Source organism: Candoia aspera, chromosome 1, assembly GCF_035149785.1.
Source record: "Candoia aspera isolate rCanAsp1 chromosome 1, rCanAsp1.hap2, whole genome shotgun sequence".
Classification (NCBI taxonomy): Eukaryota; Metazoa; Chordata; class Lepidosauria; order Squamata; family Boidae; genus Candoia; species Candoia aspera.
The window spans coordinates 235,506,491-235,532,107 of NC_086153.1; the positions used below are offsets into that span (position 1 = coordinate 235,506,491).

Below are 25,617 nucleotides of genomic sequence, written 5' to 3' on the forward strand. Positions count from 1 at the left end.
TCTGCCAGAACCCACAGAGAATATGATCATATTAAGGAAGTGGAACTCCCTCTCCATGGATATATTTCCAGAATAGAACACTCAACAGAAAGCAACAGACATCAAACTGAAAAGGAAACACAGAACACTCATGTTAGTCTCTCTACTTTACATTCTGGATGTTGCAGCCCCTCACACAGCTTTTCTGCTGCTCTGTCATCTCGGTTGCTGAGGGACAAACTTAAATGTCTCAGTCTCTGGTTTTTCCAGAGTACTTCTGCAAGTTGTCTGCTGGAGGATTCGGGCAGGAATCCTCCGAAAAGCCTGTAGAAAAGAGTCCAAATATGACAAGTAGTTATTGAAAAACAAGCATGGACTATATCCGTGTCGGAACTGAAGAGAATATGGTTACGTATGGCAACTGAACTGCCTCTCCCTGCATATAATTTCAAAAGATAGACAATGAAGGGATGGTTGTGCGCATCAAACTGAAAACTAAAAAACTAGTTACTTACTCTAGCCTCTCTATTTTACATTCTGGATGTTTGAGCCCCTCACACAGCAGGGCCACAGTTTTGTCATCTGCGTTCTGGAGGGCCAATGTAAACTCCTTCAGTCTCCGGCTTTTCCTGAGCACTTCTGCAAGATGCCTGCTGCAGGACTCATTAAAGGTTCCTTCAGAAAGCCTGCAGGGAATAGTCAGAGTAATTTGAATAACAAATTGAAAAAGAAACATGAGCTCTGCACTCTCGAGAACCCACAGAGAATATGATTATATAATGGAAGTGGAACTCCCTCTCCATGGATATATTTCCAGAAGAGAAACACTCAAGACAAAGCACCACACATCAAACTGAAAAGGAAAAAAACTAGTTACTTACTCTAGCATCTCTATTTTACATTCTGGATGTTTGAGGCCCTCACACAGCAGTGCCACAGTTTTGTCGTCTGCCTTCTGGAGGGACAACGCAAACTCCTTCAGTCTCTGGCTTTTCCTAAGCAGTTCTGCAAGTTGCCTGCTGCAGGACTCATTAATGGTCCCTTCAGAAAGCCTGCAGGGAATAGTCAGAGAAGTTTGAATAACAAATTGGAAAAGAAACATGAGCTCTGCACTCTCCAGAACTGAGAGACAATATGATTAGAAAATGGAAGTGGAACTCCCTCTCCATGGATATATTTCCTGAAGAGAAACACTCAAGAGAAAGCACCACACATCAAAGTGAAAAGGAAAAGACTAGTTACTTACTCTAGCATCTCTATTTTACATTCTGGATGTTTGAGCCCCTCACACAGCAGTGCCACAGTTTTGTCATCTGCGTTCTGGAGGGACAACACAAACTCCTTCAGTCTCTGGCTTTTCCTGAGCACTTCTGCAAGATGCCTGCTGCAGGACTCATTAAAGCACCCTTGAGAAAGCCTGCAGGGAATAGTCAGAGTAATTTGAATAACAAATTGGAAAAGTAACATGAGCTCTGCACTCTTCCAGAACCCACAGAGAATATGATCATATTATGGAAGTGGAACTCCCTCTCCATGGATATATTTCCAGAAGAGAAACACTCAAGAGAAAGCACCACACATCAAACTGAATAGGAAACACTGGTCACTCATGTTAGTCTCTCTACTATACATTTGGGATGTTGCAGCCCCTCACACAGCTTTTCTGCTGCTCTGTCATCTCGGTTGCTGAGGGACAAACTTAAATGTCTCAGTCTCTGGTTTTTCCAGAGTACTTCTGCAAGATGGCTGCTGGAGGATTCGGGCAGGAATCCTCCAGAAAGCCTGTAGAAAAGAGTCCAAATATGACAAGTAGTTATTGAAAAACAAGTGTGGACTATATGCATGGAACTGAAGTGAATATGGTTACGTATGGCAACTGAACTGCCTCTCCCTGCATATAATTTCAGAAGACAGACAATGAAGGGATGGTTGTGCGCATCAAACTGAAAACTAAAAAACTAGTTACTTACTCTAGCCTCTCTATTTTACATTCTGGATGTTTGAGCCCCTCACACAGCAGTGCCACAGTTTTGTCATCTGCGTTCTGGAGGGCCAATGTAAACTCCTTCAGTCTCCGGCTTTTCCTGAGCACTTCTGCAAGATGCCTGCTGCAGGACTCATTAAAGGAGACTTCATAAAGCCTGCAGGGAATAGGCAGAGTAATTTGAATAACAAATTGGAAAAGAAACATGAGCTCTGCACTCTCCAGAACCCACAGAGAATATGATTATATAATGGAAGTGGAACTCCCTCTCCATGGATATATTTCCAGAAGAGAAACACTCAAGAGAAAGCACCACACACCAAACGGAAAAGAAAAAAATCTAGTTACTTACTGTAGCATCTCTATTTTACATTCTGGATGTTTCAGCCCCTCACACAGCAGTGCCACAGTTTTGTCATCTGCGTTCTGGAGGGACAACGCAAACGCCTTCAATCTCTGGCTTTTCCTGAGCACTTCTGCAAGATGCCTGCTGCAGGACTCATTAAAGGACGCTTCATAAAGGCTGCAGGGAATAGGCAGAGTAATTTGAATAACAAATTGGAAAAGAAACATGAGCTCTGCACTCTCCAGAACCCACAGAGAATATGATTATATAATGGAATGTCATGTTCCCGTTCCGATGTTTATGGTTCCTCGTAACGTTTCACATGTCATATCTGCAGTTGGGTGCCTGCCTGGCCACGCTGGCAAATTTCCTTTGTGCTGACTTGTGATCTTCTGGAATGTATGTTTGGGTTATCTCTGCTGTTCAAGGTTACTTTCTCAGGCCGATTCTAACGGTTGCTAGCATCTGGGGGGGTGGTTGCTATCCTAGCCTGAGGGGAGGGTTCGCAACGGGAGCAAGGCTTTTTAAGTTTGCATTTGGCGCGCTTTTGCTCATTCTCAGCTTTCTTCGTACTTTGCATACTATTCATTCAATAATTTAGTTTTCTCTAGTAACTACTGATGAGACTCCTTTTATTGGAATAGGCAATCATTACAGGAAGTGGAACTCCCTCTCCATGGATATATTTCCAGAAGAGAAACACTCCAGAGAAAGCACCACACATCGAACTGAAAAGGAAACACTGGTCACTCATGTTAGTCTCTCTACTTCACAGTCTGGATGTTGGAGCCCCTCACACAGCAGTTCCACTGCTCTGTCACCTGTGTTCTCAAGAGACAAATCTAAGTTGCTCAACCTCTGGTTTTTCCTGTAGACTTTAGCTAGGTGCCTGCTGCTGGACTCTGTGAAGGACGAGCCCCAAAGACTGCCAAAATATTCAGAAGAGTTAGAATGATGTCTTTGGGTTTGCTTTGCATTTTATTTTCTTTATTTTTACAAGCTAGTTATTGTAATTTTCAAAGATTAATGGAAGGAAAAAGAATACTCACAAAAGTATCATATATAAAAATAGATGGTACAGATAATAATTTTAAAAACCTCCCATAAAAGCAATAAGTATGGGCAGATAACCAACAAATCTAAAAATCATATGGCCAAGACCTTTCATACCCAACCTCTAGTCAAAAAACATGTCTCTGTTGAACTGTAAAGATACTCAGTTAACACAAACTGGAGTTAACAAGATGGAAAGGGAAAAGCTATTGATAATATTTTAAAATAATCTTGTAAATCAATGTCGATTATATGTCAAAATGAGAAATAGGCTCTGAAACCCAAAAGTTGGATGGGGCACCATTTCATGTGTGCAGTTCAAATCTAAAATGGTTTCCAAATGAAATTGACTTCTAAATCCAATCCCCTTTAAGCTAATCTAGACATCGAAGTATACACCCACAATTTGGTTAGCCATTCTTCAATAGAGGAGATCAAACATCTTTTCCAATAAAGAGCATATAAAATCCCTGTAGCTTTTAACATAATTCCAGTTCAGTATGTTTTGAAGAAATGTATGGTTTAGTAATGTTTAATAAAAATATGTCAGGATAAAATGGAATGATGACTTTCAAAATTCGTTCCATTCTATAATGAATGATTTTCCAGTATTGCTGAGCTTTGCAACATACTGTAGCCACCACATATGGAAGGATGAAATCATTTCATTACATTTCCAGCATTTCACAGAAATGGAGTAATTCGTTTTCACAATCATGGCTGGGCTAATGTACTAGCAGTAAAACATCTTACAACAATTCACTCTAAATATAATCTTCAAGGTAAATTTAATATTCTTTCACCACTGACATTCCCACTGTTCTATCTCCATCACGATTCCTCTATTTAATCTTAAAATCATGGTCTTGTTCTGCTTCTAAATCATATTTAACTAATAAATTATAAACTGCTAACAAATGTTCAGTATTAGGTTGTAACATTTTCAAATTCAGTCAAGTGTCTCAATGTTCCTCCTTATTTCCATCAGAAAAAAATTAAAATGAATACAGAAATATGTGTGGTGACAATTTAACTGAACGGGATGAAGCTGGAACGAACCACTCAGGTTTTTCCTGGGAAGTTTGGCAAGTTGTCTTCTTCAGGTGTTACCAAGAAGCAACAAGACAACCTGCCAGGGACTCTTACAAAGTTGACATCCTTGACGGTCTAGTTCATCTTTCTTGGACCTCTTCTGGCAGTCCAAAGATGTATGAAGAACGTTGCCTGATGTTTAGAGATGGGCTTGGCTTCTGTAGATGCTAGTGCTTGGTGTTCTCCTTTTCATTTCTGCTTAAACCTAATTCTCTTTCCAGTGATTTTGGCCCCATTGATTCTTGGAGAACATAAGTCAATTTCGCTAAAATAAAGCTGTTGGCAAACGTCACTCCATAGGACTCTCCTTGGGAAGCCATTGGCCATTAGGTTCTGAAAACGCTGGAAATGTTCTAAAGCAGTACCTGGGATATGGGTTCTCAAATCTAAGTCTGGTTCTTTACTTTTTAGATCTCCCCTCCTCTCCTCCATTCTGTCTCCATCCTCTTGGTCCTCTTCTCATCCAGTCACTTTGTCACCACCCCAACCCCTCATCCCACTTTGTGTAGTGTAGACCTGTGCCCCTGGCTACCTACTCTGGCTCTTCTAGACTTGTCTCCAAAAAGCATACCTGTCAGTTGCAGGTACTCCTAGGAGTTGTGATTTTTCTAAGAAACTGCTGAGGTACCTTGAGACTTGAACCTAACTGGGATCCTTTCAGTTGGCATTCAACAAGGGAGAGAAGAGTACCTTTCTTTGTCAGTGGGTGCTACTGGAATTTAAGGAAAAGGCCCTAACGTGGCATTAAAATCACCTACCATTACCACAAGTGCTGATGGGAAGTTTCCTCTTAGAATTACTGTACACTTTATGAACCTATGCATACATTTTTTAAAATATATGAGAGGCAAGGATATAATCCATATTCATGCAAAAGACAGCAGAATCTAATCAATTACATTAAATGTTTGGATTGTTTGCCATTTTTTTCTGAACAGTTCCTCATTTGACCTTTCAACACTTGCAAAAAAGTAATTATTTTTAAATTTTATTTTATATCCCACCTTTATTATTTTTATGAATAACTCAAGGTGCCATGGTCCCAGCCTGAACCCAACAAAGAAGAACTCTTGACACAACTCGTGTATGGAAGAGTCTTTATCCGATCAGCATCCAAAACACGTTAAAGATTCAAGTAACTCAGTGACACATGAGTAACAGGATAAGTACCTTTCTCCCACCCCACCCCCCAACCCTGTCCAGGAACCTCTGGCATCCTGGTTCATTCCTCCATTTTGCCCTCTCCTGTGAGAATCCACTGACAGTGCAGCCTTTTGCTTTCATCTGTCCAGGGTGCTGAATCGCCCTGCCTGCCTGTCTGTGAATCTACAAAGCCTGTCTGCCACGTTTCACACGTTAAATATCCCACCTTTATTATTTTTATGAATAACTCAAGGTGCCATGGTCCCAGCCTGAACCCAACAAAGAAGAACTCTTGACACAACTCGTGCATGAAAGAGTCTTTATTGGATCAGCATCCAAAACACGTTGAAGATTCAAGTAACTTAGTGACACATGAGTAACAGGATAAGTACCTTTCTCCTCCCCTTGGCAATCGGGGTCTTGGGACCACTTCTTTCCATCAGGGTCCCAGCTAGGGAGGCAAGCTGGGGGCAGGTGGCAATGCGGTGCCCCTCCCTTAATGCAAAGCCTCTTGCATGCCCAGTGTTCCCTTTCCTCCTCTCATGATTGCCGGGTTCCCCCTTTCCCTGGTATAGCTACCAGTGCGGTTGCTCGCTTCCTCGTTTCTCCTTGCAGCTGCTTCTTGACTCTAGCCCGCATGTCTTCCACCTCCCCAGCCAAGCAAATCCACTCTCAGGGTTCTCGGGTTTCCTCTCACCAGGGACCATTCCAGGATTTCCCCTTGTAGCCCCCCCCTGGAAATACTTGACTTTCAGTGACTCTGGCCAATCCATCATTTTGCCAGCCAGCCTCTTGAATTCCAGGGAGTAATCTGACACTGATCGGTTCCCTTGCTTAATGTTCTGTAGGCTGGTTCATGCTATTAGCTTGGATAGGGGCTCTCCAATCAATCCCTCAGGACACTCATGAAGCCATCAAAGTCCCCGAGCTCTGGCACATCAGCATCATGCAATTCAGCCAGACCGCCACCTCCCCTGTGAGGTAGGCCAACATGTAACTCACTTTGGATTCTCCTGACAGGAAGAAGCCCCCTCACTCCCTCATAAAGCCCTCCACATGGGTCAGGAAACAAGCCAACTCCTTGGGGTCTCCCACAAATTTCACTTCCTGGTCTCAGACTCCCACTGGCTCCTCCACTCTCTGTGTCTGGGTTGCCACTCTGGCAGGAGTTGGGTCGCAGAGGGGGACCCCATCCTCCCTCCTGTCTGTTCTGTGCCTCCTGTTTGCCTTGGGATTGCTGTCTCTCTCTCTCTCTCTCTCTCACCTCTGGCCAGCTCCCTGCCAAGGTTCCACTGGCCACTCTCACACTCATCTCTTGCCAGAGCTGTTCGAAGCCTTCTAGCAACTGGCCCAAGCATTATTCCACCCAGTCACGCCAGTGCTCTGCATCTCGCCCCGTTGTCATCTGGACTCACTGCTGCTTTCACTAGCAAGCATCCTCATCAACTCTCCTTCTCCGATGTTCAGAGCCCAAGTGTCATGTTCACCGTTTCAATGTGCCTGGTACATCGTAACGTTTCGCATGTCATTAGCCTGATACGTGTTTGATCTCTGGAGGGAGGATGGTTCCTGTTTGGGTAGTGCTTATCTGTTGGCTGCGGGCTTGGAATGTATTTGGGTTATCTCATGTATTCAAGGTTGTTTTCCCAGGCTGGATGGAAGACGGTTACAAGCACCTGGGATTGGGGGTGATGACTCTGTTGGTAGGGGGGTGGGGTTATGTTTGCAGCTGAGGGTTTTTAGTTTGTATTTGGCGCGCTTTCTGTCATTCTCAGCTTTCTCTGTACTTGCCTTGGTTTCCTAAATAAATCAGATCTCATTTAGCAACCTCTTGTGAGTCTGAGTGTTTGGGGTCGGCAATCATTACACCAAGTGGGGGTGTAGTTGGTTGCTGTCCAGGAAGGTGGTGTGGTCCTGAAGTTTGTCGGAGTCTCCATTTGGCTTCCTTGCTCCTCTGGTTGTCCTCCCTCTACCCCCGATTGAACTTGATGGGGTCTGAAGGTCTTCCCCGGTGCCGCTCCCAGGTGCTGGGAAGGCTTCATCAGGTCTCAGTCGCTCCATTGGCGATTCTCCACAGGCGGGGGGGCCTTGGGTGAAGTTGCTGCTAGGGACTCGAATCTTTCTGTAATGGTCCCAGCCTGAACCCAGTGAAGCAGCACTCTTGACACAACTTGTGTATGAAAGAGTCTTTATTGGGTCAGCATCCAAAGCAGGTTAAAGATTCGAGTAACTTAGTGACACATGAGTAACAGGATAAGTACCTTTCTCCCCGCCTGTCCAGGAGCCTCTGGCATCCTGGTTCATTCCTCCATCTTGCACTCTCCCAGCGCGGCCTCTCGCTTTCTTCTGTCCAGGGTGCTGAATCGCCGTGCCTGCCTGCCTGCCTGTGAATCCACAAAGCCTGTCTGCCGCGTTTCGCACCTCAGCCTCCTCCTGTTGTGATTTCTATCTATGGGCTGATCTGCGTCTTCCTGTCGGTGCCTGGCTGAGGTGGCCTGGTGGCTGCCAATTGTCAGGATGGTCCTGGAGGGGGCCTTATGACACAAGGTGGCAAACATACCTAATACTCCCTCCTCTTTTCTCCACAACAACAACCCTGTGAGTGGAGTTGGGCTGAGAGAGAGTGACTGGCCCAAGGTCACCCGGCCGGCTTTCATGCCTCAGGCAGGACTAGAACTCACAGTCTCCTGGTTTCTAGCCCATTGCCTTAACCACTAGACCAAACTGGCTTTTAATTAATAAAACATTTTCTGATTGGCCTAAGGGGCTTGACTTTTGATACACCCTGTAACTGATAAATTTAATGATATCCCTGAGAAGGGAAGGGAGGATGGGATGAAGCGTCTAAAATTGGAATGCAGATTATTTAAGTCTTGTAAATGGAGGAAACAGTAGAATAAAGGAATGTTGGTAGCTTTGCTAAATTTTAATTCCAGCAGTTAAAAATACCTCCTCTCTGCAGACTCATGGTCAGAAGGGAGGACAAAGCAATGGGGAATACCCTCTCACTCATGTGTTTTGGAAACTGGACTCAGGTTTTGCTTCTACTGTAGGAGTAAGTCTAGTAATTAGCAACATAGGAGGGTGTACACATGCTAGAGACAAGTGTGTATTTGTGCAGGCAGGTCACAATGATTGATTGATTGATTGATTGATTGATTTGGTTTCTATAGCTGCCCATCTCAGCAAGTGCATCAGATTCCCTGATCAAAGGTTTCACAGGAACCCTTATCAGGACATCTCCCACTGTGTCATTCTCACAGGTTGCAGGATGGGAAGGAGGTGGGAGGGGGGGACGTGAAAGTGGAATGTAAGGGGTTGTTTTGGCTATAAGCGCATCAAGGACAGGAGGTTGAGATACGACAGAAATGCCTTCTGGTTGGGAGGGCGAGTGACACATTTCGTGGGAAAGGGAACTAGCTAGAGTTTAAAGTAGGTTTTTGGCGGGAAGTCTTTATTCGCAGCTTGCCTTCTGTACCGTTCATTACACTTCAATAAACCAGTTCAGAGAACTCCAGTTTCCTGACTGTGTGTGTGAATGTCTGAATGAGCAGGTGCTGCCATTAAGCTGCAAATACATAAGTCGGGAACTCTTCCTGAGATAGCAATCAGCTGAGAGTTAACAAGCCATGCCTAAGCACGGGAAGTCCCGGGCGAAGCAGCCATCGCCTCTGCCATCCTCGGAGAGAACCGTGCTGTATGCTAAAGTGGCAGAAGAGAAAAGTGAGACGGAGGAGAGTTCGGGGAGCGGAGACAGCGAGTGCGAGGTGGAAATCCGGCTCAACCAGACGGAGTTGGAAAGTGCCCTCCACTCCTTAAATTTTGTGACAGGACCCCGGAGGCCGAGTGCTATTACTGAAGAACCACAGGTGCCACCTACCCAGGTGGGTGCCAGGGGAGTCGAGGCAAGACCTCCCCCACCTGTGGATGCGCAAATAACAGTACGAAGCCCGAGGTCGCATGGAACCATTCCAGATCCTAATGGAACTCCCCGAGACATCCGCAATCTGGAAGCTAGAATGTCTGCCATGGAAGTGGCCTTACAGCAGGTATCGAGAACTCTGGAGACCATGGCATACCCGTTGGCAGAAATCTCAACCCAGCTGTTGAGAGAAGAGTCACTAATCGGATGAAGGAGACGACATACCCTAACCCCAGCCAGAGATTTTGAATCTCCCGTGAGACGCAGGCGGAACGGACGCCACCCAGAAAGCCGAGATGGAGGAAGAGCGCTAGCTGGTGGGACAACCCAGGGCACAGCCCCAAAGGACATCCAAGTCAGGTTTGATGGCGACCCAGGGCAGTTGGCATCTTTCCTGACCACCGTTTCCATATACATGAGAGAGTATGGCTCATCGTTCCCCACGGAGTACGAGAAAGTTAGCCAAGTGGGTGCCAGGCTCAGAGGGCCAGCTGCTGAGTGGTTTGTGCAGTTGCACGATGCGAGTGCCCCAGAACTGGGTAACCTGCGGCAGTTCATGAAAGCCCTGAGGGACCGATTCAAGGACTGGATAAGATGAGAGCAAAAACCAGAATCCAACAGCTTAGGCAAGGGGGTCAGACCATGGCAGAGTATGCCATGGAGTTCAAAGCCCTTGCTGGAAAAGTTATGGACTGGTCTGAAACCACTAGATAGACTACTTTAAAGGGGGCTTGCAGCCAGAAATCCTTAGATGAGTGCTCTGCCGAGGAGACCCCCCCAGTTTGAAAGATTGGATCTGCCTTGCAGGTGAGGTTGAGAACACCCAGTACCAGTTCTGCAGGCAGCTTCGGGCTCAAGCAATGGGAAAAAATACAGTAGCGCCAAGTCAATTTCCTTTTCCCCAGCAAAGACCTTTCCACAAGAGGGAGGATCGGAAAGACAAGACCAGAAAGAAAGGCGCCTGTTTCAAGTGTGGGAAGGATACACACACAGCAGCAGAATGCCCGGAAGCCATAAAAGGAGCAACTAAATCAACTAAAGCCCCACCAACCAGACGCAAGGCAGCAGCTGCAAGTGCCCTGGATCGAAAAGACCCCGAATGGGAACCTCAACCCGACTCTGGAGAAGACTCCGACCAAGAAGTATTGGAGCCGGCGGGAAACGAGTTTCACCTGTTCTAAATCACGCCTGCGAGCAGGTGGCGACTCCAGGGCGCAGAGTACCCACTTCCAACATTGATGACAAAGAAGACCCTTTGGTGAGTGATGATTGTCCCACCTTAAGGGTGAAAGTAGAGTTTAAAAACTTACGAACCAGACACAAAGCCATTTTGACTGCAATGGTAGACTCAGGGTGCACCAAATGTTTAATACACCCTGCCCTCCTTGACACTCTGAGTCTAAGAACCAAGAGACTAAAAAATCCTATTATTTTCACACAAATGGATGGGTCTGTTGCCCACGGGGGTCCCGTGGAATTCAGGACTAAGACATTAGCCATGCAGCTGGGGGGCATAAGGAAACCTTGCAGTTCATTGTAGCCCCTATTGCCAACTACTCCATCATACTGGGGCTCCCGCAGCTTAAAAGCAGAAAGCCACAGATTGATTGGGACTCAGGTGCTTTATTGTTTAACAATGCAGTTGGTACATTTTTTTCTGTACTCCAACCGGGGGGGGGGGGGGAGGTAGCTGGAACCCTTCTTAACCGCTCCCTTTCACCTGAAGTCTTGCCACAATCTGGCATTCCATCTGAATATGCAGACTTTACTGATGTCTTCGATGAGAAAGAGTGCGATCTCTTGCCTCCGCATAGAAAAACTGACTGTGCCATTGAAATAGACCCAAAGGCTAAACTACCAAAGCCCAAAATGTATGCCATGTCAGAGACTGAAAAAAACATCCTAAGGGAATTCATTCACAAAAACTGAGAGCGTGGGTTCATTGAGCCTGCCAATTCACCTTTGGCTGCTCCTGTACTTTTCTGGGTGAAAAAAGATGGCTCAATAAGACTTTGTACAGACTACCGAGGAATAAATGCCATGTCAATTACAAATCAATACCCCCTCCCCCTAATGAAGGACATGCTTTCGCACCTCTCCAAAGGGAAAGTGTTTACCAAACTTGACCTCAGGGAAGCCTATTTCCGAATTCACATTCGGGAAGGGGATGAATAGAAAACAGCGTTTAACTGCCCTCTTGGTTCCTATCAATATAAAGTTCTCCCCTTTGGGTTGGTAGGGGCTCCTGGTATCTTTATGCAGTATATCAGTGAAGTCCTTCCTGACCATTTGTACAAGGGAGTCCTGGATTACCTGGACGGCATTTTGATTTATTCTGACAATCTCAGGGATCATGTGAAACTTGTGGAAAAGGTTTTGTCCAAACTGAGGAATGCTAAACTTTATGCTAAACTTTCTAAATGTGAGTTCCATAAATCACAACTGGACTATTTGGGCTACCGTATATCCTCGAAAGTTGTTGAAATGGATCCTGCAATGGTCCAGGACATTATGGGTTGAGAACCCCCACGAACCCGCCACCAACTTCAAAGTTTTCTCAGTTTCGCCAACTACTATCGAAATTTTATACCCCAATTTGTTCAAATTGCTCTACCTCTCACTGACTTATTAAAAACCAGGGGGAGGGGGGAAACCCACAAAGTTTCTTCCCCCGGAGCAAAACTTACATGGACTTCTGCCTGTCAGGCACCTTTTGACAATTTGAAACTTCTTTTCACCCGTGAACCTATTCTCGCTCACCCTGACCCAGCTCAGCCTTTCATTGTGCAAGCTGATGCTTCTGATTCGGCTCTTGGAGCTGTGCTCCTGCAAAAGGATGACACAGGTTTTCCTCATCCCTGTGCTTATCTTTCCCGCAAGTTTTCTGACTCTGAGCGTAATTGGCCCATTTGGGAGAAAGAGGCTTTTGCTATCAAAACTGCTCTTACACACTGGAGGCATCGCTTGGAAGGTGCCCCTTCTCCTTTTGAGGTTTGGACTGACCATAAAAACCTCCAAGCCTTGCAAACTCCCCGAAAATTGAATGGAAAATAAATTCGCTGGGCTCAGTTTTTTAACTGTTTCAATTTTACCCTTAATTTCCTTCTGGGGAAAAAGAACTTTTTGGCTGATGCGCTTTCTCGCCTCCCTCAGTATCATACAGCACTCTGGGCAGCTTACAAGTGTTGGTGCATGTTGGATAATGCAATATTCAATTTAGTGCAAATTGTACATTGATGCCAGGTTGCATTTAACGTGACCCCAAATTCAGTTAATGCAAGGGTAGTACGTATACAATTGAGGTTAGCACATGCACAGTTGAGGCTAGTGCATGTACAGTTGTGATTGTGGTTTTAGATGCTGCTAATCTTTGTGTGTGCAAAGTGGAGAAAAGGAAGATTCCATCAGAGGAAAACAGTACAAGATTAATGCTGTGACTTTGTTAACAATACATTTAATTTATAAGTGTATTCTTTTTATCCTTTACTGTAATATTTCATTCATACACATATGAACATTTATGTTTAAAACCTTTCATTGCCTGTTTCCATCAAGCTGGAAACAATTACCATATTTTCCATCAAAATATCACTTTGAACAGTGTGAATTTGATTAATGCAACCATTATGTAGGATTCATTAACCATACTAATCAAGACCTACCTGTACATATATAAACATGCTAAGATATGCTTATGTGAAGTTGTTCTGAAAATAAATTCTAGATTTCAGGAAAGAAATAATAAAAAGAAGACTACTTTGTTATGCTGGTCATAGATAAAAAGGGTCAGGAGGAACTGCAAACTATTCATCAAGGAATGCAACACATTTAGTGATGCTCAAAGTCATCAGTGAAAACTGCTTGACTATTTTGATAAGTCTTCACTGACACCGGAAAGCTTTAGTCAGCCTCTTTCAATTAGATGCCTTGAAACCATGGACACAACACCCAGTCACAGGATTGTTCATCTCCTGGTGCAGCCCTGAGCCGCCGCCTCCTCCTCACACTCAAAACTGCAATTTAGGAGGAAGGATTTGACTCACAGAGCTTGGGTGTCAATGTTCCTTCAAGGAAACAATAGTTGCAATGGAGCTGATGCAACCTACCTGCTGATGAAAGTAGATCACTATTATCATGTGTCAAGAACTTCATGCATCAAGAGTACCATTCTCAGATTTCAGAAGGTTGATGTCCTAACAGTGAGACACGCTGAGATGAGTAGTTCTCTAATGTTTATTACTGCTACATAAACAGAATCCTAACAAACTGAATAAGCGTGGGAAAAACCCAGACATATAAACCCCAAAGGCTAAGGCGGGCCTGATCTGTGTCTCTTTGAATGGCTGCTTAATTCCTCAGTACTACGCATGCACTTTACAGCCTGGATGGGAGCCCCCTGCTCGCCATCCTTACTCATGACAGTTAAGCCTCCCTAACAGCAGACCCCAGGAGGTCTTTTATGCTCGTAGCTGAAATTAGTTCTGAGAGTAGTTATTCTGCCTGATTACCATCTCCACTCCCATGGCCTGAGAGTCAAATGAGTCTGTGAGTTTGGCCACCTGGGAGGTGACCTGTGGTTCAGCCCATGTGGTGGAGTCTGTTTCTCTCTTGAAAGAGGCTGTGATGTGCCTTCTCTTTAAGAGGCCATTACTGGACCCAACCATTCATCTAGCCTCCCACCTCTCCTTTTAAAGAAAAGTGGTGCAGCAGCTGGGTCAGCTTCCACTCCAGAGGATCCTGGAAGAAATAGATTATTTAGACCCATGTCAGTCAGGTTTCAAGCTGGGGTTCAGTACAGAGACAGCATTGGTCATGCTTGTCGATGACTATGGCAGACCTGGGATGGGGGTGGTGCATCCTTGATCTCTCAGTGGCTTTTGATACTGTCAACCACTGAATCATTTTGGACCAGCTTTGCAGATTGGGAGTGTGAGGTACCGTTCTGCAGTGTCTTTAGTCCCAGAGAATGAGGTTGGGCGTTTTTTTCCTGTACCAAGTCATAAGAGGCACTGTAATGCATGCAAAGGCAGGAATGAATTTCCAGGAGTAATTTGCAAAGCCTAAAAATCTTTGCATGTTTTTCTGATTTCTTGGTGGATCCCAGAATAGAACAGTTTGGACCTGGTTGGGTTGCATTATTATTCCAGCTCTGCATACTCAGTGCCCTAGCAAGTCTACCTCTCTTAAATAGAAAGCACATTTTTGAGCTTAATACAAAATGATGTTCATGAAGGTGCTATAGAATGACTTTCACATGGCTTTCATGATCCTGGCATCCTTCAGAGAAAAATAAAAAATATCATACAGATCTCCAATGAAAATGCAGTCTATTAAGTCATAGAAGATGTCATTCATAAAGAGTTGGAAGATGGCAGAAGCATTACAAAGGCCGAATGGCATGCCTCGATACTCAAAATATGGATATTTGGCTTGGAATGCCATCTTCCACTCACTGCCTTTGCGAATCTGCACTTGCCAGCCCTTTGAGGTAGGCCAGACTCAAACACCAAAGTCATAAATACTAAACCAACTTTTTAATAGGATTACAGTAGCTGTGATGGAATGTGTTCCTGAAGGAGGGGGTGATGTGGTGGATTCCGTCACTGCCGCTGGTTCCCAGGGAGAGAACGCATTCCAGACAGGTAAGAGGCGTTGCAGCCTAGACATTGTTGCTGGGAAAATTAAGAGGTTCAAGGTAGCTCCATCCTAGAGCCCTACTGGGTTAGTTCCCTTAGCTTAGTTGAGTACTTTAGTCTGGCAAGATTCTGTATATATGGTGAGAACAATAAAGAACTAGAGTTGGAGATACTGGCTCAGTGTGGTTCTTGGCCTGGTTCCTGACATCAGTCTTGCCAGACTCCGACCCCCATTGAAGACCAAAGAAATGTTTTGCAACATGGCTTCGGATCCCCAGGGACAGCCGCTTGCTCCATAGCATTTGGCAGCAGCCTTACTGTAGCGCCAGCAGCAGGTAGATGCACATATCAATAACTTGCAGGCAGCGATGATGCAGATGCTGCAGAAGCCCGGGCAGAATGCCCAACAGCTGGCACCAGCAGCTCAGCCAGTGCTTCTTCAGACCCATGGCAACTTACCGGAGAAATATGGGGGAGAAGCCAACCAATTAAGGGCTTTCGCTACTCGGTGTGGAATGTTCATCAACAGCAGACCTGCTGAGTTCCCAACAGATTGCTCCAAGGTAGTGTTTAAATCTGTTAAAGGGGATGGCAGGGAAGTGGGCCATTCCCATGATGGAAAACAATGACCCGATTCTGAACAACTACCAGAACTTCATGTGGAGATTCAGAGGCCGCGTTAGGAATCCCATCAGGAGAGCCACAGCCAATTGGGAGATTCGGAGACTCAAACAAGGCAACAGGAGAGTAGGACTTTCTATTGCAGATTTCAAGCTATTAGCTGGAGATGTCAACTGGAATGAGAGGGCCCTGATGGACCAGCTTAAAGAAGGGCTGAGTGGCGATATTCAAGATGAGCTGGTGAGGCAAGGAACCCCAGCCACCTTGGATGGGCTATACCAGCTTTGCATAGCGATTGATACCTGGCTCGAAGAATTTTAGCAGTGTCGAGCTGTTAGAGGCAGAAGTGGCTGCAGATCTCTCCCTACTGGATTCACAGCTCTCCCTGCTGTGGTCTTATAACCAGAGGTGGGGAAGCCAATGCAAATTGCTGCTGTAAAGAGATCAGTCTCTTCGGCAGAGAGGCAGAGACATCAACATCTGGTTTTTATTGTGCAGCCTCAGGGCATATAGTGAGAGCATGCCCAGCAAGAAGTCCACCGGCTGGGGCTAAGTCAGCAGAGCAAACTGCAGGGAAGCACCCACCTCCTTCCACAGCTATGAATCAGGGAAACTCCACTGGCCTCCATCTCGAGGGCTCACAAGGGGGGCCATCGAGCAAGTGAGAAGAGCTCATTCTGAAGATGTCAGACAAGCCTTTTTCTTTGTCCCTGCCACAGTGACTTTACAATCGGGGTGCAGAATAGAGCTAGAGGAACTTATTGATTCTGGGTTACCATGAACTTCATAGATGTAGAGACAGTGGAGAAATTGCAACTACCTACCATACAGTTACCAAGACCCATAGAAGTGGAAAGTAGGGATGGCCAACCCTTGAAAGCAGGACCAATTGTGCAGTGCACAGCTCCATTAAAACTAACCATGGGAGAATACATAGAGCTGTTTCCCCTTTACATCACCACTTCATTGCAGGTACCCATAGTACTAGGCACTGCATGGCTGTGGCTCCATAACCCTTTGATGGATTGGGCAACCGGGGCACTCTCTTTTCCTTCCCCAGATTGCTGGTACCACAAGTTGCAAACAACCACATTCTACTCAGCTCCTTCGACACTCCTCAAGGTGGGGTGGTAGAGCTGCCTGCCAAGTATGCAGGTTTTGCAGATGTCTTTGGAGAGGAAGAGGCAGCTGTCCTCCTGCCCCATAGAGAGTGCAATTGCTTGATTGATCTGAAGCTGGGGGTAAAGATCCCAGCCAAGTGACAGTATTCTACGTCTGCCAAGGAGTTAGCTATTCTGAAGAAGTACTTGGATGTAAATCTCAAGAAGGGATTTATCAGGCCATCAAAGTCCCCAGCCTCTGCCCCAACTTTCTTTGTTCCAAAGAAACCAGACCCACGAGCCTTGGCCTCATAGAAAATGGGCGAGGGAACTCCCATGCACACAGTCCATGATTATAATAAGGTCACTATCCATGACCATTACCCACTGCCTCTCATATCAGATCTGCTGGAACACTTGCAGAGGGCCCCCATCTTTACAAAGTTAGATCTCAGAAATGCTTACAACCTCATTCAAATGAAGGAGGGTCTTGAGTACCTGACTGCCTTCAATACCAGGTATAGAAAATTTGAATATACAGTAATGCCATTCGGATTGGCTAATTGTGGGGCAGTATTTTCCAGATTCGTGAATCATGTTTTTTTCTGACATAATCAATGACTATGTGGTAATTTATCTAGATGATACCTTAATCTATTCTGACAATGCAATATCACATATAATGCAAAGCATCAGGAATGTTTTACAAAGACTGAGGGAGAATAAGCTCTTTGCCAAGTTGGAAAGATGTGCTTTCGATCTGAATCAATTGGACTATTTGGGGTAGAGGATCTCCACAGAGGGGCTTCAGATGGACCCAACCATGGTCCAGGCAGTTTTGTCATGGCACCCTCCCTGTAATATGAAGGATGTGCAGCGCTTTCTGGGATTTGCCAACTTTTACAGAAAGTTCATCCCTAACTTCTCTGACAGAGTAAAACCTCTCTTGCAAATTTTACAGAAGGGAAAGAGATTTGCTTGGACGGAACACAAGAAGTCAGCATTCCAAGAGTTAAAATAGCTCTTTGCCTCTCAGCCCCTCCTCCATCACCCTGTCCCCTCCTGGCAGTTTGTGCTCCAGACGGATGCTTCTGATGTAGCCATAGGGGCCTTCTTACTACAGGCTGGGAAAGCAGGAGGGAGGAAGTTACTCCCGTGGGCCTTTTTCTCTCACATGCTATCACCCGCAGAAAGAAACTATGACATATTTAATAAAGAGTTGCTAACAATCAAGACAGTCTTACAGGAGTGGAGGAAGTAGCTGGAAGGAGCAGCATTTCCTATACAGATTTGCATGGACCAGAAGAATTTGGAACATACTTGTTTCTTTGTTTGTTTATATCCCGCTTAAGGATTTTTTTGTAAATAACTCAAGGCAGCAAACATACCTAATACTCCCTCCTCCTCCTATTTTCCCCACAACAACGCTGAGGTGAGTTGAGCTGAGAGAGAGTTACTGGCCCAAGGTCACCCAGCCAGCTTTCATGCCTCAGGCAGGACTAGAACTCACAGTCCTCTGGTTTCTAGCCCAGCACCTTAACCACTAGACCAAACTGGCTCTCAGTCATTCATTCCCGGCAGGTCAGATGGGGTCAGTTCTTTTCCCTATTTGATTTCTACATAACATACATCCCTGAGTAAAAAGAACCATCGACCAGACACCCTATTCCATAAACCAGAGTACATCTCAGCCCATCAGCCAAGCCCACAGACATCAATGTTGCAGCCTTGCAACTTCAGGCAGCACTGCAAAGAGGGCCAGCGAGAGTGGTTAGAAACTGGAGGGCAAGCTGGGGATCTCTTTACATGAATCAAAGCTCAGCGACTGCAAGACTCATATGATGTGAGGAATGCCTAAAACTAAATAAAAGACTCAGACTCTAAAGCAGGTTTAAGTTCTGGCTTTTATTTAGAATAGAGTGCACACCAGTAGAAAGCTGAGAGTGAGGGAAGTGCGCCAAAAGTTGAATTAAATAGCCTCGCGCCAAACAGCACTCCACCCCCACACTCCCCGGGTGTGCCCCACGAGTTCCACGGGGTGACGGGCCATCAATGCTTGATGGGTGAGAGGTCGTCAGCCCCATTCACCTTGGGCATTGCCCCGTCTATCTTTCTGCAGTGTAATGGTTCATTACCGGGCGATTAGACTTTGGAATTCCTCAAAAGCGTCCAGACGCGCCCTTCCGATCTTCGCCCTGATCCTCTCCTTGATAATGGTGTTAATGGCCAATTACCAGGCGATGAGAGCTTGTAGATCTCCTAAACTCATTACTTTCTTTGTCCAGTTTTATCGCCCATCTCTCTCCAGTCATTGGCAAGCCTCCATGCTTTGTCATGCGAGCCATTGCGATGTCACAAACAACGCACTGGCGATCATGACATACCGCCCCCCTAAAGAAAATCAAGCTGAGGGCTTGGAGGGATATGCCACATGGAAGTTGCGGATTAGCTCGGGGGCCTGAATGTTGTGGGCAGCGACCCATTCAGGGTGCGGAAAGTGTTTCCAGCACACTAAGTATTGGAGGGAGCTACGAAGCTTGCGGGAGTCGAGAACCTCCTTGACTTCGAAGTGCTGCTGTCCGTCGATCATGACGGGTGGGTGGGTGGGGGAGTGCATGGATGCCACCAGGAGGGGTCACCGGCCAGCTTGAGTAAGCTGAAGTGGAACACAGGGTGCAGCCGCTTCAAATTATGAGGTAGATCCAAACGCACTGTGACTGGGTTCACAATTTGTGTAACCTGAAAGGGGCCAATAAATTTGGGGGCCAGTTTCCTGGAAGGCTGGGGTGACTTAATAAATTTAGTGGAGAGATAAACCATGTCCCCTACTCGAAAAGGCATCTGTTGGCGTCTGTGCCTGTCAGCCTGAAGTTTGTATGCGGTCTGTGCCTCATTGAGAGCGTCCTTAATGATGGGCCAGGAGTCTGCGAGTTTAGAACCCCACTCAAAGGCCACCACTACTGGAGACGGGGGCTGTGGGAGCTCGGGAATGGGGATGAAATCCTGACCTGACACCACCCCGAAGGGGGTTTGTCCCGTGCTTTGATGCACAGCATTGTTGTATGCAACCTCCGCGAAGGGGAGCAAATCCACCCAGTCGTCCTGGTGGTAGTTGATGTAGGAGCGGAGGAATTGTTCAAGGGCGGCATTGAGGATCTCAGTAGATCTGTCTGTCTGGGGATGCCAGGAGGTTGACAATGCTTGCTCGGTGCCAATTAATTTCAAAAAAGCCCGCCAAAACCGTGAGGTAAATTGTGTGCCCCTATCAGTCACCAAGAGAGTGGGGCAGCCGTGAAGGCGGTACACGTGCACCTAAAAGAGCTTCGCCAGCTGTTGCGCCAACGGGATAGAGGAACAGGGGACAAAATGAGCTTGCTTGGAAAAGTAGTCTTTGACTACCAAAATGACTGTTTTCTTTTGACTGGGGGGTAAATCCACGATGAAATCCATAGAGATTTCGTCCCAAGGGCGTGAAGGGTTAGCCACGGGCTGCAGCAGCCCCTGGGGTTTACCGGATGGTCGCTTAGACATTGCGCAAACAGGGCAGGATGCCACATACGTTTTGACATCCTTCCTCAGTGAGGGCCACCAAAATTGGCGTCAGGTCAGGTGGAGGGATTTGAGGAACCCGAAATGACCAGCCTGCGTGCTGTCATGAGACCGGGTGAGGATAGTTGACCGTTGCAAGTCAGGGACGTATAAACAACCCTCCACCCAGGCGAGGTCTTGTTCCGTGGAGACCTTGTCAGGGTTAGCAAGGAGCCAGGGATCAGATTTTAATGCGAGTGCAAAATCTGCATGCAACCCACCCGGCATGTGTGGTTGCCGGCGGCACGGAGCGGGCTGTGCCGGAGTCGTTTGCAAGGTGGGGGGAGGCTGTTCCCGAGCGCGGCTCTGGGTGACAGCGGTCAAACCCAATTGAGACTCAGAGAGCATAGTCCCCACGACATCGGAGACAGGCTCCGCGTCCTGTTGCAGTCGGGAAAGTGCATCTGCCAAAAAGTTCTTTTTCCCTGGGATAAACTTCAGCTGAAAGTTAAAACGGCTTAAAAATTGAGCCCAGCGAATCTGCTTAGGGCTGAGGCGCCTGGGCATGCAGAGCGCCTTGAGGTTGCGGTGGTCTGTCCAGACCTCAAAAACTTGCCCCTTCTAAAGGTGACACCAAGCTTCCAGTGCCGCTTTTACTGCAAATGCCTCTTTTTCCCAGACATGCCAGCGCCTTTCCATCTCGGAAAATTTCCGGGATAGGCAGGCACAGGGTTTCAAGAGTCCGGCAGTGTCCTTTTGCAATAGGATAGCCCCAATTGAAAAATCCGAGGCATCAGCCTGCACGACAAAAGGCCGTCCAGGGTTGGGATGGGCTAGAATTGGCTCCGCTGTAAACAGAGCTTTCAGCCGGTCGAAAGCAGCCTGACAGGCAGGAGTCCAATTGAGCACGGCCCCTGGTTTTTTTTACCTTGTGCGTTTCCCCAACGCCTTTGGTCCACAACAAATCGGTCAAGGGCAGGGCAATTTCTGCGAACCCTTTTGCGAAGGATCTGTAGAAATTTGCAAATCCCAGGAAACTTTGGAGCTGGCACCAGGTGCGTGGGCGCTCCCAGCTCAAAACAGCCTGAACCTTAGCAGGATCCATTTTGATGCCCTTATCTGAAATCCTGTAGCCTAAGTAATCCAGGCGCGACTTATGGAATTCACACTTGGAAAGCTTAGCATAAAGTTTAGCGTGCCGGAGCTTGGTGAGAACCTGTCTTACCAATCTTTCGTGTTCTCAGTTTTGGAGTATATCAGGACATTGTCCAGATAAACCAGTACTCCTTTAAACAAATGGTCATGCAGAACCTCATTAATTAGTTGCATGAAACCCCCCGGGGCCCCTGCAAGACCAAACGGCAGTACCTTATACTGGAAGGAGCCCAAGGGACAGTTAAAAGCTGTTTTCCATTCGTCCCCCTCCCGGATGCGGTAATACACCTCTTGGAGGTCAAGTTTGGAAAATACCTTTCCAGTTGACAAGTGTGCCAACATGTCTTTCACGAGGGGGAGGGGGTACTTGTTTGACAAGGAAGCTGAACTTAACCCGTGATAGTCTGTACACAGTCTTAGGGTACCGTCCTTCTTTTCGCAGAACAGAATGGGCGCTCCAACTGGCGAGTCTGCCAGTTCGATGAAGCCCCATGCGAGGTTTATATCGAGGAAGTCCTGCAATGCCAACTCCTTTTGGGTCATCGGGTAAATCTTTGGCTTTGGCAATGGGACATGAGGGAGCAGTTCAATGGCACGGTCCGTCTTGTGATTGAGGGGTAACTGGTCCGCCTCCTCCTCCCCGAAGACGTCCGCGAAGTCCGCGTATTGTTCCGGCAGCCCCTCTATGGGGGAAGCGTGAACTTGAGGGTCGACAATCTCCGCCCTCCCTACCGTCAAAGTGGGGGATTTCCCCTTGGCAGGTGCTTGGTAGAACCCATCCTCAAACATTATCGTACAGGTCCTCTAGTTAATGTAGGGATTGTGGCGAGTTAGCCAGGGGATTCTCAGAACCACTATAGGCTGACCCACCGGGGTAACCACAAATTCTATGGTTTCCCTGTGTGTGCCCATTTTTAGAGTAATGTTCTCTGTACCCTGAGTGGCCACCCCGCCCCCCGCTGTGGAACCATCAAGTTGCTGGAAGAGCAGCGGCTTCGGGACCGGGAAACAGGGTAACTTTAGCACATCGACTAGGTTGGTGTGGATCAGGCATCTGGAACACCCGGAGTCCACCTAAGCCTCGACTTCGATGGTCTTGGAGCAGTAGCTCAGTTCAATTGTTACGGTCAGGATGGGACAGTCCGCACTCACCCTGGTGTTATCGCACCCATTCTCTGCCACCTGTCCAGCGGCGCTGTTTAGGACAGGTGGAAGGCCTTTTCCGCAGGATGCTTCAGGGCGGCCAACCCGTCCTCCATGAGGTAGATGTCCACTTCTTCGTCATGGATCGCTAGTGCCGCTGTCAGCCGTCGGGGGGGGGGGGGTTGGGTGGTTTCTGTGGAGCCTTCTGCGTCGGTCTAGATGGGTGATCCGCCGTCCTAGCCTTGTGGCATTCCACCGCATGGTGACCAGCCTTACCGCACTTGATGCATTGCCCACGGACAAAGCGATGTTGTCTTTCGGCGTCCCATGTTGGGCCCGACTGTGGCACTGGCCCTTTCCCACTGGGAGGAAGCCTGTCCCTCTTAGCTGCCAGCATGAAGGTGCACTGGGCGTGTTCAGCCTTCCTGGCAAGACAGATCCAGTCATGTAGTGAGTCTGGATCATCTCTGTACAGCGCCCATTGCAACACCTCTCGATTGAGGCCATCGTTAAACATGTCAATCAGGGTGGCCTCCAACCATTCAGGGATCTTCCCTGCTAAGACCTTAAATTCTAGGGTGTAATCCACGACCGATTTCTGCCCCTGATTAAGTTCTTTCAGTGTGCCTTTAGCCCCCTCCTTTGCCAAGGGGTCTTCGAAGTACCGCTTCAAGGCGGTCAGGAAGGTGTGGAAGGTAGCTAGGGCTGGGGCTCTGGACTCTGACATTTGGACGTACCAGTCCGTGGCTATGCCCTTCAGTTTAGTGGCAATAGCTGAGATCTTAGCCACTTCCGATGCGAAACAATGTCCGTATAGTTGGATGTAGTTTGTCGCGTTTGTTAAGAAGAAAGAGAGGTTCGTGGGGTCGCCATCAAATTTGACTGGAAAGTCTTTAGCGATCCCACTAACTGGAGCAACCCCAACTTGTGTGTGAGTAGGGGTGACCCCCACTGGAATAAAACCATGAGGCCCTGTGAGTGAGTCCCGCGTCTGGCCCCTTCCTCTTGGGGTTGGCGATAGGGTGGGTGGAATGCCGAGACCCCTCCCTATGCCCTGTGCAGCAGCATTCTTCGTGAGTTCACTCACCACATTTGCCAGGGATTGCAGCAGGTACTCTAATGACTGCACCTTGGATTCCAGAGCCCTGATCGTGTCCGGTGTGACGGGACCGTCCATCCTTGGTGCTGCTGGTTGTGGCCCGATCGGTGCTCCTGCGACTTCCCTCTCGGGCGTCTGGGGGTATTGGCGTCTCCAGGAGGTGTGGGATGTCCCCGGCCGGGGGTCCGCAACAACGTCCCACCTGAAGTGTTGTTGACTCATGCCTCCCTCTTCCATTGGGACCCTCCACTCCGTGCTGGGGCTCCAGGCTCCCAACTGAGGTGTGCTGTGGGTAGGGAGGGGGCTCGTGTCCCATCTTGGGAGTGCCGGTTCCAGAAGCGGTCTGGTTGCCTCCCCCCCTCGCGTTGAGTCCTTCGCGCCTCCGCTCTGAAGCACCGACTCCAAGATCGTCCCCGATTCAGTCATCGCCAGCTGCTTCTCTCACAAGAAAAAAAAATTTCGGTAGAGGTTGGCGAGGTTCATTCTTGAAGATTCTCAGCTTTATGTGAAGAATGCCTAAAACTAAATAAAAGACTCAGACTCTAAAGCAGGTTTAAGTTCTGGCTTTTATTTAGAATAGAGTGCACACCAGTAGAAAGCTGAGAGGGAAGCACGCCAAAAGTTGAATTAAATAGCCTTGCGCCAAACACCACTCCACCCCCACACTCCCCGGGTGTGCCCCACGAGTTCCACGGGGTGACGGGCCATCAATGCTTGATAGGTGAGAGGTCGTCCAGCCCCATTCGCCTTGGGCATTGCCCCGTCTATCTTTCTGCGGTGTAATGGCGATTAGACTTCGGAAGTCCTCGAAAGTGTCCGGACACGCCCTTCCTATCTTCGCCCTGATCCTCTCCTTGATAATGGTGTTAATGGCCAATTACCAGGCGATGAGAGCTTGTAGATCTCCTAAACTCATTATTTTCTTTGTCCGGTTTTATCGCCCATCCCTCTCCAGTCATTGGCAAGCCTCTGTGCTTTGTTATGCGAGCCATTGCGATGTCGCAAACATCGCACTGGCAATCATGACATATGAAAAGGACCAGATGGATGACCTCCAGGGGACCCAGCAAGGTATGGTTTCACCTCTTTCATTGGAGGAGGGACAACTCTGGCATAATGGTCATCTGTATGTTCCCCTTGCATTAAGGGAAGACGTGCTGCAATTTTGCCATGATAATGACATGACTGGGCATGGGGGAGTTTTTAAAACATTTCACAGGACTCTAAGAGACTACTGGTGGCCAAAAATGGCTGTGGACATAAAGGGTTATGCTGCTTCATGCCACAACTGCTGGCACACTAAAGCAGAAGCAGTTCCAGGAAAGCTGGCAAGGCTGTTACAGCCTTTACACATACCACCCCAGCCTTGGGACACAGTCTCCATGGACTTCATAACTGATCAGCCCCCAGTGCAAGGATATACATCAGTACCTGTTATAGTGGATCTTTTCACCAAGATGGCACATTTTATTCCAACCGTCCAAATCACGGCTCAGCTTTTCTTGGATCATGTGTTTTGTTACAGAGGGATGGTTAATCACAAAATATGTCATGAATAGCTCCTGGCCAGGTGCTATTCTGACATGGCGTCAGTGGAGAATGACAGTTAAACAACCGATAAACAGCAGCAATCAGTGGATGTGCAGACAGAGAGGAGCCAATGACAATTCAGCACCTTGGACCAACAGCATGCCAGGGAGTGAAGTCGAACAGGAGAGGTGCCACCAGATGAAAGGAGCTTTTGGGGAGGAGGAGGAAACAAATTTATTTAGGCTGACAATTAGAAATGCTGATCATTTGGATCTTTAAGTTGCTT

General features: G+C 47.3%; 1 pseudogene; it reads right to left on the reverse strand.

Moving 5' to 3' along the window:
• Nucleotides 1-229: 229 nt before the first annotated feature.
• LOC134507029 (NACHT, LRR and PYD domains-containing protein 12-like) overlaps nt 230-25,617 on the reverse strand; it is a 46,003-nt pseudogene continuing 20,615 nt past the window's right edge.